At 37.3% G+C, this 21746-nt stretch overlaps 1 protein-coding gene across 7 annotated transcripts in view; it reads left to right on the forward strand.

Annotated features, from left to right (window-relative positions):
* The window catches only part of FBXW7 (F-box and WD repeat domain containing 7), a 250761-nt gene that overhangs the window by 125777 nt on the left and 103238 nt on the right, over window positions 1-21746 (forward strand). The window lies entirely within an intron of this gene.

Below are 21746 nucleotides of genomic sequence, written 5' to 3' on the forward strand. Positions count from 1 at the left end.
GTGTTCTCAGAAATAATCTGGTTCATTTAGGTGAAAACATTGTAATGAAAAAGTAGGGTGGAATATTATGGAAACATGAAGTTCTTCCTGCTGGCCTGCTGAGATCCTAGGAAGTCATTACATAATATCTTATGGTATCCTGCTTGTGAGGACCTTGAACCTGTATGCTGGTTGTCGAAAACTTCAGATTTGCAATAAGAATCTGGAAATTAATCTTCATACTTTTATTTCTACTTATATCACTCATATATTTAGATTTATATACTTATATGTTTAGATTTAAAATAAGTTATTGGGTTATTGGCTGCAGTGTACATTTGTACTTCACTATATTTTCCAAGTTCTTCGGGAAGGAGGAATTCCGTTAACTCTCAGGAGCAGCAAAATAATGAAAGCAGTGATACTGACTAGTAAGAAAGAGGAGCAGACCAGTGTTCTTTTGGAAGAATGTTCTTCTTAGGTGTATGGACTAATTTCTTTTTCTTACTCATTAATTGTTAATAGAACACCTAGCTTCCTTTCACATTTCAAAAAATGAAACCTCCTCAAACTTTCAAATTTTACTTTAAAAGGATAATTAAAACCTGATGTAAAATAAAACCACAAAAAAAGTCATGTTAACAAGTTAGGTTGAGTATGAGCACAAATGTATAGAGATGGATAATCAGTCTTGAAGATGCACCTGGACAGGTAAATAGGGTGAACATTTGCTTCTGGAATCTACGGCGATGTTTTTTGTTAATAGCAACAGTATGCAATTCACTTCCATGTTTAAAGTATCTCAGCTAACATCTTTGATTTCTGAAAAGTTGTAATGTTTTCTCATGAGTTTTTAATATAATTTTATATTTATAATTCTGTTCTTCAAGGTACTGAAGTATATGCTTTCTAATTTGGAATGAAATACTGTCATATTTCATATAATTGAATTGGATTTTACAACTGAAATCCTTGTTTTTATTTCAACACATTGGTTTTCCTTTAGTATGTTTAGTATTTAGTATGTTTTACTGAGTATCCTATAACAACTTGCATCCAATATGGACAATATTTAATGTAGGAAGTTCTTATACTAAAAAATATGTTTTTAAGTCTCTAAATTGGAATCTTGTTGAAGTGCTTTGTAAGTAACTATACTCAAACAGTACAGAGCAGAGCGTATTTTTCAGCAGTGGCCAGTTCTGAAGCTTTTTTTTATTGACATCAGTAATGAATGTAGCTTTTTCTTTGTTTTCTTGAGGCATATTTGACATGAACTGAAACAAGCCGGTTTAGCCTGAAGGAAGATGTCTGAAAGATCTTTGTACAGATGCAAAATTTCTGTGTGGTCTCATAGTTGCTCTGCATATTCGATGCAGGGCTGGCCATTTTTGTCTGTGCTCTGTCCCCAGGCTGTGCTTCTGCAAGAATTGTTGGGCAGCCAGGTAGCAAACCATATTTGGGAATGTTTTCATGGTACAGCTCTGTTTTAGGAAGTTTCAACTGTGTACCTGAAGTATCATCACAGGTTAGAAAGCTGCTTGAGCTGGCACTGCTCAGCACCATGGTTACACATTAGAACCGAGAGCATGCAACATTAATGTTACCAATTCATTAATAAACCAATATTTAACCAGAGGAACACATTCTGTGTTACAAAGTGTTGTGGAAATACATCTGTGAGAGCATGAATGAATTAATTACCAGAGTAAAAATAAGCATGACTAATTAATATGCTGCTTTTGAGAAGAAAAGGAAGTGTTAGCAGACTTGTTAGCTGTATTTACAAGTGATTTCTGCTTCTATCTGTTAGAGTCATCCTAGGAGACTTGAACCTGGTGGGCTTATTTTTAGCTTTTCAGACATGTTTCTCAGTGTTTGTACTCGATTACAGTTCTCATAACTCTGGCCAAATTACCCTGCTGTGTGCTGTACTCTCTGAAACTTGCTTTGTGCCACATTATAGGCAATGATGGCTGAATGCTCTACTTCATGTTTGTGTGTCAGATGTAAACCTGGCTCCTAAGAAGCATTCCTGATGCAACACAGTTTGTTCTGCTTGTACATATGGGCAGCATACTTTTACCACTACCAAATACTAAGAGATAAAAGTGAGACTGAATAAACTGCTACTACTGTAGGTGTGCAGCTCATCTTAGTTTTTTAATATCTCTGTTCTTTGTCCTTCTACTTTTTCTTCCTTTCCTCATAAACTACTGAATAAAGTCTTTCTCTAATCTGACTTTGTTTGTTTGTTTGTTGACCTGCAGAATCCTTTGTGGCTAAGGAAGGAAATGTCATGATTCCCCCATAACATCATGGTGTACCCTGCTTGGGTTTGCTGCCAGTCACCTTAGTAGCAGCAAGCATGTTGTGTCTTACCTAATAAACATCATCATAGGCATAAAACCCATTATATTTATATGAAAATAATTTTTATAGATACTCATGCTTTATATAATGTTTAGATAATATATATAAAAATATATAAAAATATATTTTTAGCCTCATACTACTGCTCTGTGCAAATAACTGATATAATTGCTGCCATAATGTTGTGAAAATGTGAGTAAAGGGCATGGGCACTTGAAATGTGAAGGCCAGTGGTTCAGGAGAGACTTCATTGCATTCACCAACACCACTGTCTTGGTTTGAAAGACAGATATCTGCTAGGAAGGGGCAGGACCTCCCTAGAGATGGAGAATTCAAATCCCCTCCCTCCAAATTATTCCAATTAAAAAAAGAAATTAAAGGAGCTTTCAGGCAGAGGTATGGGGGTAGGAATAACAGTTCTTTACTAGTATATATGACAAAACGACAAACAAACAACAACTATAGCATCAATAATAAACAGAACCAAGAACCTTGAGGGCTTTCTTTTACAGAAGCCCAGAGCAGTTTGATCTCGGCGCCCCTGCAGGGCTCCGAGAGGCCGAGCTGGAAGGGAGGAAAGTCCCGGGCTGGTGGATGAGATGAGGAGCTCTGCGCTGGCAGCTGGAGCAGCAGGGGTGTCCCGGCAGGGCTGGGCAGTGCAGGGCTACAGAGTAGCAGGGGAACCTCAAAGCTCCAAAGAAGCAGCGGCGGTGGGGGGAGGCTGGAGAAAACGAGCTCAGGATTCCCGGGTACACAGCAGATGGCTGTAGATTTCCCAGGACGAGGCAGAGGCAGAGGGCAGCCTGACCATCCTCCTCGGCACTGAGAGCAAGAGTGCCTCCCCCTCCCCCAGATCTGTCTTTTTGCCTTTCCCAAAGCTCATCATCTCTCCCCTCTGAGGGACACTCCCAGGGACTCAGAAACAATAGGTGTAGCCTCGTGCTGCTATATCCCTCAAGTACTCCTTTTGTTCTGACTAAGTAGTCATCAAGGCTTCTTGGAAACTTATGGGAAAAAAATCTGTGAGAAGAAAAAAAAAAAAACCAAATCTAACCCCCAACAACCACACAGGAATCCTTGTGGTTATCTTTCATGATTTCCTGCATAAAATATTTTGGTTTATTTTCATGTGGTATTGAAGAGCTGTTTAACAAATGTGGGTTTTTTCCCCCATATGTTTAGCAAACAAGTTCTTCCCTGAAAGATCTCCTAAATGTAAATAATGAGGACAATGTATCCATTGGGCATATTTTTTTATTTTTTGTTCTTTGTTATGATACTTCTCTGAGCATTCTGCTGTTGGAACATTTGTCTTGAATCGCAGATGTCTTTATATCTTGGTCAACAATCTGGATGAGGGGATTGAGTGCACCCTCAGTCATTTTGCAGGTGACATCAAGTTGGGTAGGTGTGTTGATCTGCTGGAGGTCTTGAAGGCTCCACAGAGAGGTCTGGAAAGGCTGGATTATGGGCCAAGACCATTGTATGAGACTCAACAAGGCCAAATGCCAGATCCTGCTCTTGGCTCACATCAGCCACATACAGTGCTACAGGCTTGGGCAGACTGGCTGGAAAGCTGCCCAGTAGGAAAGGAGCTGGGGGTGCTGCTGGAGAGCAACTGAACATGAGCCAGTGTGTGTCGAGGTGGCCAAGATGGCCAATGGCATCCTGGACTGTATCAGTAATAGTGTGGCCAGTAGGACCAGGGCAGTGATCATCCCTGTGAGTACTCGGCACAGGTGAGGCCACACCTCAAATGCTGTGTTCAGTTCTGGGCCTCACTACAGGAAGGACATTGAGGTGCTGTAAAGAGTCCAGAGAAGGGCAATGAAGTTGGTGAAGGATCTGTAGCACAAGTCCTGTGAGGAGCAGTTGAGGGAGCTGGTATTTAGCCCAGAGGAGGCTCAGGAGAGACCTTATTACTGTCTACAAATACTTGAAAGGAGGCTGTAGCCAGGTGAGGCTATGGGTTGGCCTCTTCTCCTAGGTAACAAGCAATAGGACAAGAGGGATTGGCCTGAAGTTGCACTAGGGGAGATTCAGATTGGATATGAGGACACGCTCCTTCTGGGAAGGGGTTGTCAAACACTGGAACAGGCTCCTCAGGGAAGTGGTTTACTGAAAGATCTCAATACCTTCTGAGGGTCCAGCCTTGCGGAGAAATGGCTTAATAATAGCGATACGGCATGCTCGAGTATGTCTTGAAAAAGCAAAAAGGTTTTAATAAAAGAATGAAAGTAATACAAAAACAAATAACAACGCTGAGCACAGAATAATGAACAAAGTCCATATCCTTGCTACAACATCCCAAAAATGCCCAGAGTGCCTTTGCTCTTTCACTTATCTACTTAATGACTGAGGGCTTAATTGGCAAACTGCCAATCACAACAGGGATAACTTTTGAAGAGCATCTAGAAAGTCCAACAGGTGCTTCTGTCTCGGCCTTGAGCCAATTATTGTGAGAGAAGCAAGGAAAGTTCTAGCTAAAGTTCCTAATATATCTAAAGGTAAACTGAAACCTCTTTCCTTATATAGAAACACTTGTTTGTGTGTAAAAATGCACTGCTACAGTGGTTGAGTTAGCATCCTTAGAGGTACTTAAAAGACATAGCTGTAGCACTTAGGGCCATGGTTTAGTGTTTGACTTGTAGTAGTGTTAGATTACTGGTTGGACTTGATGATCTTATGAGACCTTTTCCAACCAAAATAATTCTATGATATCAGAACTGTGATTAAAACTCAGTAGCAGCTGTGCCAAGGACAGTTAAAATTTGTTTATGCAATGTATTTACCTATTTATATATCAAATAACTCCATGCATTGGGATTTCATGTTTTGACTGATTTGTCTAATATGATGCAAGCCTTTTTCAGAGAGCTTTCTGTTCTGTAAGGTTGGCCTATGTTCTTTGTACCTACAGAACTGATGTTCAGTTGTATTAAAGTGACCAGTTTTCTCATGTCAGATCCTTTACTGTTAATTTTTACTCCAGTTGATCTGTGTCTTGTCAAATGTTGTCATATCTGTTTTAAAAATACTAAATAGCATTAGAGGGCTAAGTAAATACATAAAGCAGTCTGACAAAAACATGTTCTTGATGCTGATTCTTCACTGATTGCATTGCATTTGTGGCATCCATTTCCAGTGCTCTGTGATGTCTTTGTATTAATTGAGTTCTGTTGGGTAACAATTAACCACAACATAAGCAAACAAATACTCTTACATCCTGTATTTCATAGCAACTGCACTTAAATGCTTTTATCCCTCTACATATAGGATTCTGTTGCAATGCAAGGACAAGAATGTATTACTGGGAGTTGCTGTCACTGTGAAATAGCTCATGTAAATTATCATTCTTGCTTACTTGAGACTGAAATTGTTTGTCTACCTGTGCTCATACTCTTGAAATTGTAGTATTAGCAGACATATCGTGCCAGCAATATTTTATGTTTAACAAAATTGGTTTTTATGATAGAGGTGATACCAGCCTGATTTTGTGGAAGAAAATGTCATCAATGCTATAATCTTTTATGTCAACCAGTGCATTTATTTCTCTTGTACTGACACCTGGGTTTTACCATAGGGTTATCTAGGTTGTACTCTGTTTTCTTTTCCATTTTTTTTTCCTGTAAATCATTAGGTTTATTTGGTATTTTTGAAATATTTTGATTGTTCTAATTCTTAAAAGTATTTTGATCATAATATATACAATCTTTAATTTGCTCCAGTTTTTTTGTCTTTGTTTACATAACTGTTCCTGTAACTCGCAGTTTCATAGTTTTTAAACACTAATGACTTCAATACACTTACATATTTTGTTTTTAATTGATGTTTTTTGTTCCCGTTGAGTTATTTATCTCGGACTGCTTCAGGCTTTTCATATTTAGAAAAGCATTGGCTTCTTGATGATCTTAGAAATTGTTTCTAAATGCTACAGTAATTTACAGGTTCAATCATCTCTGGTTTGGGTTTGATGAGGAATTGATTTTGTCGAGAAAATGTCATGATCACTGGTATGCAAGCTCCTATGAATTTAACTTTGTTCAATTAGGGATTTTTATATAAAATTCAACAGTACATAATACTAATATTAAATGTCTCTAATGTTGAAGCCACCTCAGTTAGGAAATAACCACTTAAAAAAATTAAACACATGAATTCATGAAAAGCATTAGATGCATTATTTCCAGCAAATATTGGCACAGATTTCTATGTTGTAGGCAAAATAGCTGCTTGATATCAGACTAAAAGGAGTGAAATGTATTATGTAAGGACCTACCTGAATTTTAAAATCTAAGTGAGCAGGTGGAACAGGAAGATTGTTAGCTGGTGCATAGCCATTTTTCTTGCTTGGGGTTTCAGAAAACACTTTTGTCTGCTCTGCTTGTCTGGATGGATTTCTGAAGGAGTGTTTGAGCCCATTTATGTGAGATGCTTTATCCTTCTGGATAACAGGCACTGTTCAACAAGAATCTTTGCAACAACCCTCACTTACTTAAACATTTATTTCCTTTTCTTCTATTAAGGCTGTCATAAAACTTGCAAATTAGGTTATATGAATGTGAAATGTTACTTCTGTGTTAACTATTTGGATTGTGATGGTGACTTCTCATAAGGGGTCAGGCATTCATGCATGCAGAACCCTCCAATAAGTTCATTAATTAGTCTCCTCTTCAGATGCAGGTTTGCTTGTTGCAGAATTGTGGGTTGGGATTGTTTTGTTGGTTAGCAAAGCTTCCAAGGAAACAGAAAACAGATTAGCGAAAATGAAGATGAAAAATTATTGTATAGTTGCATCTACAACCACAGAAACCACTGATACTCTTTCAGAAGTCGTCACATTTTAGCATTTACATCATTACTAAAGTTAATAAGATGTTTTTTTAATGGATACATTTAATAGGTAACATATTACAAACACCAGTGGTAAAGGCTGAGAAGGAGTTGAATTTTCATGTAAAACTAGTGTACTTTGATTGCAGCATCCTCTCCCATACTTTTTACCATACTATCCATTTGGCTGTAAGTCACAAGAGAGAGTGTGTGTGAGTAATGGTGCTGTTCAGGAGTGCCTCTTCTTGATTGTTTATTGATGTGGGAGAGTAGAGGGAGAGAAGATACGACAGATAAGATGGATTAACTTGGGTGGGGCTGGAAGAGGATGTACCACAGGAAAACCTGTCCCTTGGAGCTTAAATAACCCATCTCTTCGGTTCTGAAACAAATCTAAAGCCCTGCTCACATAGAGAGCTCTCAGCTCTTAAATAGTGCAGGCTGCAATAGAGTTTTTTGCTGCAGGTGCCTGGTCTAAGCTTGTATGTAGATCCACAGAGATAAAAAGGATTTATTTTTTCAGGGGGTTTTGGCCTTGTGTGGAAAGACAGCATTGATTTTTTAAACTGAGGAAACCTAAGACTGCACTGGGTACTTTGTGCAAATGTGAAGTGAAAAGGAATCCTCTGTGAAATTGCTGCTCTGCAGTTATTGTCAGGATTATTGATAGACTAAAAGCAGGATAGAGGAATAAGGGAGAATCAAAGATGATTACAGAAATGCTGATCCTTGGGAGCACACTTTTTTGTGTGTGTGTACAGGCAGTACATGGAATTAGGCAGAAGTTGCAGTGTGTGGAGGTGGAGGGCAATTTGTGTGTGTTAATAATTTTTCTCCTTCTCTGAGCAGCAGAGGGGGCTGCTATTGTTTTGCTGCAGCCCTATGCAGGCTTGTGCAGTGTTCCTTTGCAAAGGTTTTCCTTGCTCCTGCAGCTAAAAGCCTGAAGCATGTTTTTTAAGTGAAGGGAATAAATGTAACTGGAACAGGTCTTAGTATTTTTTATTTGTCAAGAAATATGTTTCCAGTATAAGAAATGATGTAGGAATATTTCCTCTAAAAGAACAAGTATTAGACTTATTTTCAGATGGCTTGTGTTAAGAGAATGCAATGTATAGTTCTCTGTTCTGAGTACACAGGAGAAAGAGAAAAAAACTTCATACTACAAAAAGAGATTAATTTTTGCCTATTTTTTTTTCAAGGATCACATGCAAGGTATGTAGTCTTCATGCCTTTCAGTTAATGCTTTCAAGGGTTTTAAGCTAAGTAATAACTTGCCTAAAGTTGTGTCAGAAAGGCTACACATAAAAATTGCTCTGATTGTTGAAAAAAAAAACAACAAAAAAGCATTGACAGCTTTTTTTCCTCTTGCTTCTTCCTATGAATCTATTTTTTAATTGAGGGGGATCTTGTCAAGGCATACAAATGTGTTAAGGGCAGGTGTTCAGATATCGCAGCCAGATTGCTCTTCAGTGGTGCCCAGTGACAGGATAAGGTGTGATGCACACAAACAGGAACACAGGAAGTTACATCTGAAAATGAGGAAAAGCTTTCTTTTGAGGGTGACAGCACTGGAACAGGCTGTCCAGAGAGCCTGTGGAGTCTCCTTCTGTGGAAATACTCAAAACTTGCCTGGACATAAATCCTGTGTAACCTGCTCAAGGTGAACCTGCTTTAGCAGAGAATTGGACTGAATGATCTCCAGAGGTCCCTTCCAATGACTCTGTGATTCATAACTGCCAGTCGAAATTACTTTTGCATTACCATGACAGGTTAGTTATTTTCAAGCAAGTTTTGTTGCTTTAAAATATATTTTCTTTTTACTTTTCTGATACAGAGCCTTGTTTTTTGTATTGGGTGGTAATAACTTTAGAAATATTCATACTTGGAGATTAATATAAATCAACACTTCTAACCTTTGATTTCTTTCTCATTTATATTCCTCATAGTTTAGTGCTAATCATTCCAAGCCTGCAGGATCATTTGAAAAGGTTACACAACTGTCATTAGATGCAGTTTGTTAAACATTAAAGCATCCATGGAAGGAATGCAGATTCATTGTTTCTCTGTAGATAGCAAGTTACCTCTCCAACTTTACTAACCTGCAGCATGCTTTTCTACAAATACCAGTGTTTTGTTTGAAAAGTACTTTTTACTTCCTGTGCTTTTACTTGGCTGTGTTAATTTATGATTTCATTTGCTGCTCAATGCTTGTAGAGGTTTACCTATACTTTTGCATTTTCTAAGTAGAATTTTCCTACATCTTCACTTGTACATAAAACTAATGTGTTACATAATTGCTGCTCTGCTATTTTTTTGTTCTCTGTAAGTGGATCTTCAAGTTTGCTAATAGATATGTGGAATATGTTTGTAGTAATGCGTTTATTACTAATAGAGTTTGTGGCCTATCTAAGAACTTTACTATCTAGTTCAGCTTTCTCATGCAAAGTTCTTGAAATACTTAGTAATTAAGTTTGACTGTTAGGTTAACGTGTCACAGTCAAATTAAAGGAATTTATAATCAATTCTAGGGTTTTTTTTCCTTTATGTAGGGTGTCTTACCACTTTTCAGTATGATTTTTACAAATATTACAGCAATTAAAGGAGAGTTCTAATATATAATTTGTGAAGTAAGTAATTCTGTATAGAGAGTAAAATCAAGAATCTTAGTGCCTGGGAACGAAAGAAGAAAGGTAGTTTTACAGAAAACCTTGATTCTGACAGATTGGGTCATAGTTTGGACTACAAAATTCTATTTAATAAGTAGATTTTAATTGATTTTCTCTTTTCCCTTCACTGCAGAAACTTGTGTTTTTTTGGTTTTTTTTTAATGTGGAAAGAGGTAGTGCTGATTTAGTTTCTCATTACAGCAATTGCTTACTAGACTGAAGTCCTAGCTGAGTAAGACACAAGCAATTTCCTACTTCTATGCCAATAATTGAGGTCATCCTTTAAACTCCAGGCAAGAGATTTGCCTTAACTAGCCATACTGGAAAATAAATGTACAGAGCTTTGGATTGTGCCAGTTTTCTCTGTAGAGGCATCTGACAATATACAACTGCCCTTTCTTTGCAGTGAAGCCTACATCAGGGCATACACCTTCCACTTCCTGGTGGTTCTTACCAGACACGTTTAGTATGTTCTCCTGAAGATACATGTAATTCTTTTGTAGCTATGTTGGTTGGTTGTCCAGTTTCCTAAAGTAGGAAAGTTGCCAGCCACCTTGGGCAGGGAGGTGCAGAAACAGAGCAAATACTTGAGTTATCCTTTGGTTGCTTGACTTAGGCATTGCTCCCTAAAGGTAAATATTGGGGAGGTACTTGCATATGTTACTCAAACTTCCATATCAGTTTATTTTATGTAGAATAAATTAAATTGATGCCTTCAGGCTAACTACTTGAAGCAGCATCTTGTCCCACACTTTTTCATAGACTTTAAAATCAATGTTGGTTCAGCGCCCACATGATTCTTGCTCTGCATCTTTGTTGTCAAAATGAGAATGAGCTTTCTTTTTCAAAGGAAAGAAAGAAAGAAAGAAAGAAAGAAAGAAAGAAAGAAAGAAAGAAAGAAAGAAAGAAAGAAAGAAAGAAAGAAAGAAAGAAAGAGAAAGAAAGAAAGAAAGAAAGAAAGAAAGAAAGAAAAAGAAAGAAAGAAAGAAAGAAAGAAAGAAAGAAAGAAAGAAAGAAAGAAAGAAAGAAAGAAAAAGTGTAGTAGGACTATTTCAACTCACCAATTATATGACAACAATATTATGAAGTAGAAATCATGCAAATGTACTTCAGAATCCTTTCAGTATACTCTGTTGGGATATGTGACTTGTCTAACAAATGCATTTGGGAGTTCCAACCCACTTAAATATGCCATTTGTTCCTTCTGTTGTTCTTCACTATGTGGCACATGCTATTGCCTGATGTGATCGTTAGCCCAAATATTTCCAGTCTGTAGTGATACAGCTGTATTTTCTTGAGCATTTATCACTGGATGCTGTTGCCCTGTCTGTTTTAAACTGCTTCTCCTTTTGAAGCTCAACTGAAGTTGGTATTACTAGTTATAAAACTTAATCCAAATGGTGAATCAAAGTGTTAAGAAAGTAAAACTTTTGCTAGTGAGTTAGTTTTTGATTTTACTGATACATCCTTTCCCAAATGGTTGTTAAATATTCCTTTAACTATGAATTTGAAGGGTATGTTTAAAAAATACAAGTTATGATTAGTAAACTTCTTGCATTTGCTGACGTTTATACTTCTAAAATCATGGGATTTGAAATTAGCTTAGGGAGCTGGAGGACTAGAAATTGATCTGAAGACCAAAACTAAGTTTAACACCTGCTGTAGGACTAATATTTTTTCCTGGTATGTTTCTCACTCAGAGCTATTTTGCAGATTACAGTATGTCCTTTATTTCTGTAGAACTTTTCATTATCTGCAGAAAATGTGGCTATTCAGCAAACTGCACAGTGAAGGAATTTACATACCTTTATAAATTCTTGAGTATAAGGAGAGAAATTAGACAATGTCAATTTCTCTGCTAGTTTAATGATTTCTGAACAGGCAGAATGCTTAAAAACAAAATTTCCAAGCTGTCTCAGCAAATGTTTGAACAGACAGCATCTAATGTCCATCCACAGAGGATGATTTTTGACACATGAACTGTTATTCTTTGCTAGTGCATGGTGTCTCATATGTGCATGCAGCTGTGCTTGTGTAGTACTGATATACTGTGCATTTTGTGTAGACTTATTCATGAGCTATTATGTTTTATGTGAATGTTTTGCAGTTTGGTTTATTGGTGAAATTTCTATTATAAAAATCCCTGTAAAATCTAGAACAGGTGTTTCTATAAATGGTTATTTTTGTCACAAGCATCTTCTCCCTTTTTTCCATTGTGTGGTTAATAAAGATGCTGTCTAAACTTCATGCAAAATTTATGAGACTTCTGCTCATTCTCTCTGGGCCAAACAAGTTCAGGAATTCACCAAATTATTATAAAATGCGTTTTATGTTAAAAAAACCTTCATGTGCTGAAATAAATCCCCCTGTAGCCCCTCCAATGATCCTAGGTTAGCCCAAACCTTAGGGGGCTTTGGAGGAATATTTCATGGACAGGACAAAGGATTCCAAAAGAGCCTCTGACCCCCAGCTGCAGTTCAAGACATTTATTCCAGGTGGTCTCCAGAGGGAAACAGGGCGTGTGGAGAGGAAGAGGTTCTTTTCTTAGCTCCTGCCAGGGAGGGGCAGTTTGGGACACAGCCAATAGGGTCAGAAAGGGGAGGAAGGGTTAAACTACATGGTTACAAGCTCTAGGGGTCCCTGAGTGGGGAGAAACCATTCCCCAGGGGAATGTAACAATGTGCCTTGACTCTGTATGGTACAACTTTTGATGAAATATTACATATAGTTAAGTGGTATTGAGATATTAAAGGAGAAAATCATGAGTTCTTGTGGATACATAGGTATCTTGATCATAATCAGTGAAATACAAGTGGAAAGCATTGCTGTTGGATATCTTTTCTTCTGTCCTATTTCTCCTTTTTACTCTTCTTGCTAATTTCAAATTTTGTTTCTTTAGTTTGTAATAAGAATTGGGAAGAGGGAGAGGATCTGAGAAGGACACAATTACTAAAGAAGTGTAGAGATTTCTATCCCAAATCAAGGTGGTCCACACTAACTATTTCTTTGTAAAACCTTGCTTTTTAAAATCTTTGTTTTTACTAAAAGGTGATGTTTTCTACTGACTTTACTACCTGACTATATATTGCATAATATGAAAGGAGTGAATTGTGACTTTTAGTAATACTCAGTGTAATTCAGTCTTGGAAGACACTGGCTATACTTTTCAGCTGTGTCATGACGTTACTCAGTTAATGCTTATAAAATTTTAATACATTTGTTCAATCCCTGGCCCGTCTGTGAAGTAGAAAATGTACTTATTGCCACCACAGATTGCCACCAGGGTTAAATCCCACCTTATTCATCATCAGAAGTCATCACTGCTTTCAAGTAAAGCATTAGCAACATTTCCTGTAAGTGCAAATCTCATTCTTACCCAGTCGATGTTTCAAACTGGGCAGGAGACCCTTTGTTCTTATTTAACATATGGAGTATCCCTTAAGGATGGCAGCTACTGTGATCATTATTGGCCCAAATATATGAAATACTAAAAAAAATTAAAAGACAACAAGTAATAAACACTCTTTTTGCCAATGTCATAATTCTTTCAATTGTGATACTTTACTGCGTTTTAGAAAATCACTGCGTGATTTTCTAAAACACGCAGAAAACAATTGATTTAATTAAAATGAATATGTAAAAATAAAGTAAGTAGAAGTGACACAGCTAAATGGAAGAAATTCGACCAAAAATTATTCAGTATGGATCATTTGTTCTTGCCAAATGTAATAATGTTGTCCCTAGACTTTTAAGCTGGACTTCATCCAAAGCAAGGACACTTTCTGTTGGTACTCAGAGGCACTTGCCCTTCTGCACAATTTTTGGCTTTGGTGTAAACTGCGAGTATTCCATGCCCTAGAGCAAGTATGCTGTACACGGGGTGTGCAAGTATTCCCATGTATTTGTTTTGGAGGACAGGCTGTTGACAGACCCTGACTCTTCCCACACTGTGCCAATCAGAATTTGGTGCTGGTGCACTGCACGTCTTTCTTGGCAGGGTTTAGTACCAGAATGCCAGTAAGCTCAAAGCTGGATTTGGTCAACCATACCAATCAAGATTGCCAGCCCTTCCACATACTACCTGCTTCCTTCTGTGCTCTAAGCATTCTTTACTTCACATATCTTGAGCTTTATAAATAGCCTCACACCCCTTTGCAGTATGCTGTTACCAGCTGAAAAGGATTATGTAGCTTAATTTTTTGCTATCAAATGAATGCTGTTGTAACAATCAGTTGTTGCATTTGTTAGATTTATGTGTATTTATATGTATTTTACGGTGCTGGTAAGAAAAATAGTCTCGTATCAAAAGAGGCCTTGAAAACCATTTTGTTTCAAACATACAAACTATAATACTTTATACTGTTCAGCCTTTTATTTTGGCAGTCGTCAATGTAGCTGATCCATACAGTGTTGTTGGAATTTTTTTTTAATGCTGAATAAACAGTCTCAGGACAGAATTTTGCTACAGAAGAAAAGAAATTGTTTAGGTGTGTAAGGTAGCAGAAATATTCTCAATGCATTTTTGATATTTTGGGGATTTTTCATGTTCCCATTTAATATGTAGAAAGAAAGGTCTAAGTCCAAGCCTCATTTTTGTCTGTGCTTTTTGTACATTATTCTGAAACTGATAAACTGGTGTTTTAAGTATTTTGGTACTGCTTTGTGCATTTTTGTGAGTGTAGGTGTATATAAGTAGAGAATTTCTCATTTAAAGTGTTGCATTTTACATGAAAGTGTGATACAGTGATAAAAAAAAGCTGAATTTTGCAGTATGGAAAATAATTTTTCAGTTTCCTATCTTCCCTTTTCAAAAAAGCAGCCTTCTTTACTAAAAAACCACCCATTTTCCCTTCCCCCAGCTTATCTTCAGCTGGGAATTTGACTTGCATTTTCATCCAATGTTGAATATTGCATGACTTCTCTACCTGTTGCAGTTCTTAATTTTTGTCTCAGCTTTATTTAAAGGTGCAAAACCAGCATAAATAAGTGGTCAGCAAATAAATTCCTGCAGAGCAGGTGTAGAAATTCTTTTTAACAGCTGTTGCAACACTGACTAGACTAAACTTGCTTATCCGACAAGTCATGTTATAGCCAATGAGAACTAGGCAGACATTTCTGGAATATTTATAAAATGCAAGATGATGCAGCTGGATTTCTGTTTCATACCTGGAATGTTTTCTGAAATATTTACTGCAGAAATGAAGAAGCATGCTTTAAAGATAGCTTAAAAAAAGTGACAGTGACAACAAGACACTGTAGCATGGTAAATACAGTGATAAAGTTAGGGGGCTTGTAAAGCCAGATAATAGAGGCCTCCTGTTTTAATGGTTATGTAAGGTAGGCATTATTTTTTTTAGATGCTCATGGTTAAGTATTTTTTTAATGTTATGATAACATTAGTATTGATACTATATAGTCTCATCAATATGCATTTTACTAGAGAGTTTGTGTTGTTTTCCTAAACATTTCATGAGATCTTACAAAAAATTACCTTGTGTGAATGCAAATGTGCTCTATTGTGGTGGTACTGTCATGATTGAGGGCGCATCCCATGCCTGTAGCTGCTTGTACCTGCAAGTTCCCCTCCCTTTTTTTTGAGATGGAATTCTGCACTTGTTGAGATGCCTGGGAAGCTGTCATCCTTTTGGGACCAGTATCACATGATAAGGGATCCATGGACAAAGAGAGGTGATCTAATAGCTCGTTCTTGCCCAAAGGTGGAGGTCTGGACTGCTCTCCACTTCTAAACAGTTTATCTCTTCAGGCTGCTTTGCGAGCTGTTTACAGTTGCTAATCTAGTGGAAAAATGACTTAGCAACAACAAAAGTTGAGAATTTTCAGGTTTCTGGCTTACTGGAGTTATTTCAGAGCTCACGTGCCTGACAAATTTTACTGCCTGTTTATTGAAGAGGTGGGAAAAACTGGCCAAATATAGAAGCAGGGAAGTGCTAGACTGCTCCATTTTGCTTCCAGAGTCTTCATTGGACATTTTTGTTTCCTTTCAGCTATAAAGAGGATCAGCTGCTGGATTGAACAGATCTAGTAGAGATCTTATGTTACAGAGTGACATTCAAACTCAAACTGGTGATTGCAATTAGAAACTGAAAGTAGTGAATCCTTGTTATTGGTTAGTCTGACTTGCTGCTGGGCTCCCCAAACACAAGTATTTAAATCCAGTAGATCAAATTTGAGTCTCATTTTATTTCTCTGTGCACTCACACTTAAATGCCAGGATGCTTAAACAGTTATGAGCATGCACATAGGCATGAAAAATATGTAGTAGGTATGTTTATCTGATGATCTCTCCTTTGCTGATATACTTGATATTTCATCTTCCCTGGCCTCTATTAGTGGACTTTGGGGAATGCTGTCTTGTGTAGTATGAAGTCTTTTGCCAGACAGCAGCTTTACCATCATCCTTATCTATATTTTTTTGAAACTTTAGAATTTTTTTTCAGTATCTTAGTGTTACACAAGTTGTACCATCTTCCACCAGCAGTTACAAAAGACATACCTCCTTCTTGCTCTTCCACAGCAAAAATTGTAAGCTCTTTAGTATTAGACACAGTAGTTTATAATGACCATGGCTTCAATGATTATGGTTTCAGAGCCAGAATTATAACCAGGAATTATCATTTGAGTTAATCCAAGTTAAGAAAATCTGGATTCTTCACTGTGCTCCTAAGCTTTGTTGCCAAAGAAAACAAGGCTTGTGCAGTTGAGGCTTTTATGTGTCATTGTCTGTCATCCTTTCCAGAGATTATGCATCTCTTGGCTAATTTTCACATGATTTGGCAAAAAGAGAGATTAAAATTACACAAATTTTCAAGAGAAATAGAGGGTAGGTAGGTAGGAAAGGGGAGAGACTGCTGAGGAGGAAGTCTACAAGGTGACCATCACCTGTTGAGGCATCTTTGAATCCTTGTGGAATTGGATTTTGCTGTGATCATGTGTACAGGTTCAGTCAACATTTGTTCCTTTCTTTACACCATAGAAGCCATTTATCAGTCAACACTCATAGTAACACATAAGCCTGAAATAAATTTGCTTTGGCTGGACTGTTTAGAGTGATACTTCCATGTTGGTCTCCTGACACTGTGGGACCATAAGGCCCTGGAGAAGCTATAGTGTAATAGTGAAATTTGAATTTGTATGATAATCTAACCTGGAGCCAGACTTTGTTCTTTCTGTTGCTTGTGTTCCAACAGGTCTACACTTGAGGTTTTCTCATGGACTATGGGGAAAGCGATAAGTTTTGCATGTTTTACTAATTGTTTTGCCCCTTTTGCATACTATTCAAGTGTACACTTTTTAGGACATTTTGATCTAATAAGATCAAAATTGTCCTCTCCAATGATCTCCTTCATAGCCTCTTCGGAAGTCTTCATTATGTTTTCTTATATGTGCACATTTTTATATTGGGTAAACTTGCATACAACAGAGTCATTTTAGAGCAATAAGGTTTTTTCCTATTCAGCACCAGTAATACAGTTGCAGTTAACTTCTGTTCAGCAGTGCCTCTTATCTATACAATTTATTTGTTAACCTGTACAAAGCAGGCTAATATGCAATCTGTCATTTGAAAACTACTTGTATATTGGTATTAGAAATCCCTCACATAAATAAACTTGGGACCACAGTCGCTGGATAAGTTGTTACTAGTGTCATATAGGCTGCCTTGCTTTGCTGACAGAGTGGTTCTCGGTCTTTCTAGACCTGGGCAGGGACCAGCATGAGTATCAAATGAATAATAAGGCTTATGTATACTGTAAACTATAGTGCATTCTGTGTGCTACAGCTATGCAGAGCTTACTACAGATTTTTTTAGGAAATAAATTATCAAATATATTCAAAGGTTTGTGATGTTACTACAATTTATTTGAAAAGGTGACTTCTGAAATGTTGCAGTTCTCTGCTTTATCCATTTGAGGGCAGCTGTTCACCGATGTTAAGAACTGTGGAGAACCCGTCTGGGGTTCTGCTATCTGCATTTTAGTTTTTCTCTACTTGCAAATACTTCATTTAGGGCTCTCTAGGTCTTATACTGTTCCATCACCGTATTAAAATGTCATGATTTTGTTTGGATTTTTTTCCGTAATGTTAATAGGCAAAACAACTCCAGAAAAAAAACTCTGGGAAGTTTACATGTACTGGTTTTTGGTGTTGGGATAATTTCCTTAGATCTGTGTCTTAAAATTATGGCTTTCCTGAGTTCAGTATACTGAATGAACTAGTTAATTTTGTAGCATTTGATTCCTGGTAAACAGCTCCTAAAATGCTGACTTTGAATTACTGTGAATGGAAGGTATAAAGATTATTGTTGCTTTGTACATGCTTTCATTTTACAGGCATCTCTTCACTGGACTGGTGTCCTGGTTTAGGACAAATTAGGGGAGAAATCTCTAAAGGAGCCCCTTAAAGGAAACAAACCTCCACAACTCCTCCCGCCCCCCCCCCCCCCCCCCGCCCCGCCCCCACCGGGTTCGGGAGGAATTTCCTCGAAGGAAAAGTGGAAAAAACTCGTTTATTAAGAAATGACAAAAAACACTCCCCAACACAAGATAAACAGCCCGAGATGACAACAAACGTTTTCACCAGTCCAAGAGAGGCCGAACGGCTTGGACAGTCTGCTGCAGAGGGTGCCAAAGCTTCTCTTAGATGCAAACTCCAGGGGAGTCCTTTGACGTTCCCGAATCAAAGTCCGAAGCAGTTCCGATGTCTTCAGGGAAGGAGAGGAAGGAAAGAAGGGGAAAAACAAAAACAGAAAAAATGGCAAAAAGCAAGCAAAAAGCAAAAAGCAAGAGAGCAAAGCTAGCAAAGCGAGCCTAAAGCTAGCAGCAAGCAAGCCAGAGCAAGCAGCCGGGGGAGGGCCGCAGGCTATAGACAAAACAAACTGGGAACACGGGAACAGGAACACACGATTGGGATACAAAGCATGAAAATGTCCTGTCACCCCAAAAACTGGCAAAAAGGAAACAGGAGTCTTCTGGATTTTTATGTTTACAGTTGAAAGTCCATGACAGTCTTTGAGTTTAAAAATACTAGTTTTTCAGGCACTTTTATGTGATTTCATTTCAAATGCGATCATCTGATTAAAAGGACAGGCAGGCGCTTAAAAAGAGCACCATTGGAAATCAGCCCAACTATATTTAGAAGCAGAATGTTAGAAAAATGTATTACAAAGCATTAAAGCGCAAATTTTCATTTTTTCACATTTGTCAGTTTTATACATATTCTCATCCCATATATTGCAAAAGTACACACTTTTAAAGATAAAAGCAACAGAGTGGCTGTTTAAGCTTTACATTTGAAGCTTAAATTAGAATTATATCTATAATATATATGTATTATACAAATACAAAAATAAGTGATATATACTATATGCAATGTATTTCTGACACTTCTGAGATAGTCAACCCTCACCATTTTTGTCTTCTTTCTTACTGCTTAAATTAGACTGTGTTTTATTTTCTGGCTAAGGACTTTCACTTATTAAAAGTTTATAACTTTCCAGCATTAGCCTGGGACCTTTAAACACTACTGTAAGACAGTAATACAGTCAGAAATGTGTAGCAAATAAAAGACTAAAAACTAGAATGATGATAAGTGGAAGTAAAATTGAGACAAGATTCATCTGCTAATGCAAGACTTTTCCTGGGAGACAGTGATACAAAAGTGGGGGAAAATAGACAGGTAAAAACTAAAGTTTTTTCTTATTGCTATGGTAAAGTATGAAATCTAGCTCTGTAATTTCACATTAGACAAGAAAAAGTGCCTTATTTTGCTGTGGCTTTATCCACTAAAAGGGGACTACCCTAATTATGAACATGATCCTTTTTTTTCCAGCTAGAAGTGTGTCCCTGTGGAATTACTCTAGGATAGTTTGGAAGTTCTTGGGGAAAAAGCAATGTACCACTGGGACTTTATCTCAAACCACAAGAGAAGAAGGGCTGACAATCTCGAGTTTTGTGTTTTCAGAGGTGTGAGAATAACCTGTGATTGGAACTGGCGTGGTGAGCAGTGCTTGAACAATGCAATACTTGGGTCTTGTTTACTCCCCAATTGTATGTAAATCTGTCAATGGGCCAAGTTATGTTCCTGTTTTGAACTCATGTTATGAGCAAATATTTTTTTTAAAAAAGAGGGGGAGTAAACCTGTAAAGTAGTAAGATGCTAGGCTCTTGTATCAACTAATAACAGCTGGTGGTCTGGCACACTGTCAAGTTCTTTCAGCAATTGTGCAATGAAACGCTCTTAAAACTGATCTTAGTTCAGCAGTTTCTTTTAGTGCATACAGACAATTCTGTATGCAACTAAACAAAATATTGAGTATTTGTTAAAGGAGAAAGTAAGGCTTGCTTTGTACAGAATGTTGCATCTGACCCTGATCTGATCTCGAATTATGTTTATATAAGTACATTATATATTGCATTTTGCTAAACTTCACACTTTGTTGGAACGACTGAGATGGTGACTAGTTCATCAAAAATGGAAAACTGATCTGCTGCTTGTTTTTGAATGATACATCAATGATACAGGGTATGTGAGCTGATCTCTTTTGAGCTTTTGGTTCTGTTCTTCACTTTAGTTATTCAAAGAAAAAACAAAAGGCTGCTCTTTTCCCTCTTTGGAGTACTTCAGTGAAATTTTCTTATTTGAATAAAACCGAGATTCCAAGACACTTATTCTGAAGCATTCCAGTCAAGTGAAAGCCTAGTATTTGTATAAAATATGAAATAATTCAGAATGAAGTTATAAAGTAATGCCATTACTGTTGTGTACAGGCAAATGGTAAACTGTTCCTTGGAGTTTTAGCAGGAAGTATTAAGTAGGAAATGTAGAGTCTTTTAGAAGAAAATGTATGTCAAAATGTGCCTTTGAATAGCATCTGAATGGGATGGTAGAAAAGAAAAAAAACAGCCATCTGTGCAAAAAAATACTGTGCTATCCAGCATTGTCACAGCTTTTCTTTATGCAACATCTGTAAAGAAATAAGGATTGTCTTGTTTGTCTGAGAAAAATACTGTGTTATAAGTAGGTGCTTACTGTAATGTATTTATACTCTCAATGAAATGTTAGGGATTTTTATATGTTTTTTCTTTTTTTCTTTTTTTTTTTTCATAAAAAACTTTCCACATGCAAATGTTTGGTCAGGGAGGCTCTCTATATACAAATAGGACATGCTTACAGCTTGGCTTTTTGAAGGGGAAACAAAGAGCTAAGTGGAAATGCTAATACAGTCATATTTTATTGCTGTCTTTTGTCAAGTTACATTGTTGTGCTCTAAGCATTAAAGCATTACTGCACTCCCTCTTTTGCCCTCACATAATTATACAGTTAATTATCTTTGCTGGTCTGTGCATAAAGAGACTTGTAAGATTTCTTAATGATCATTTATTCACTATGTTTTGGACTAGACTGACTCAGTTCTGTACAAGAGCTTTGGTGGTTTTCTGCATCTCTTATCAGCAGTTTCATAAGACATTTTCACAGGCTTTTGTTTCTTGCTACTTAGTTTTGCTCAAAAAGGTTTTCAAAATATGAATATGTTTTTAAAAAACATGTCCAAGTATAGGCACCAGAAGGGGATTGTGGGAACATATGGAGACATTTTAGGAAAGCTAATTTGATCAAGAAATTATTCAAAATGGAAGTAAACTGATTGTGAAAAATCTGAGTAATAGACATTGCTTTGTATCTTTGTTCAGTTGAGTAGGAACTTTTTCCTGAAAAATGGGCCTTGGATTTGTTGCTAAGGGCAAGCAGACCTCTCCCCACATCCTTCAAGGGATACTGTGTTCTTGGAGGAAGAGCCCTCCTACTTTCTGCTGGTGTGATGGATAGGCCTGAGCAAACTGGTACCCAAACTCATGGGAAATCAGTTGACCAGAAGAG

The sequence above is a fragment of the Prinia subflava genome, chromosome W (genome assembly GCF_021018805.1).
Source record: "Prinia subflava isolate CZ2003 ecotype Zambia chromosome W, Cam_Psub_1.2, whole genome shotgun sequence".
Lineage (NCBI taxonomy): Eukaryota > Metazoa > Chordata > Aves > Passeriformes > Cisticolidae > Prinia > Prinia subflava.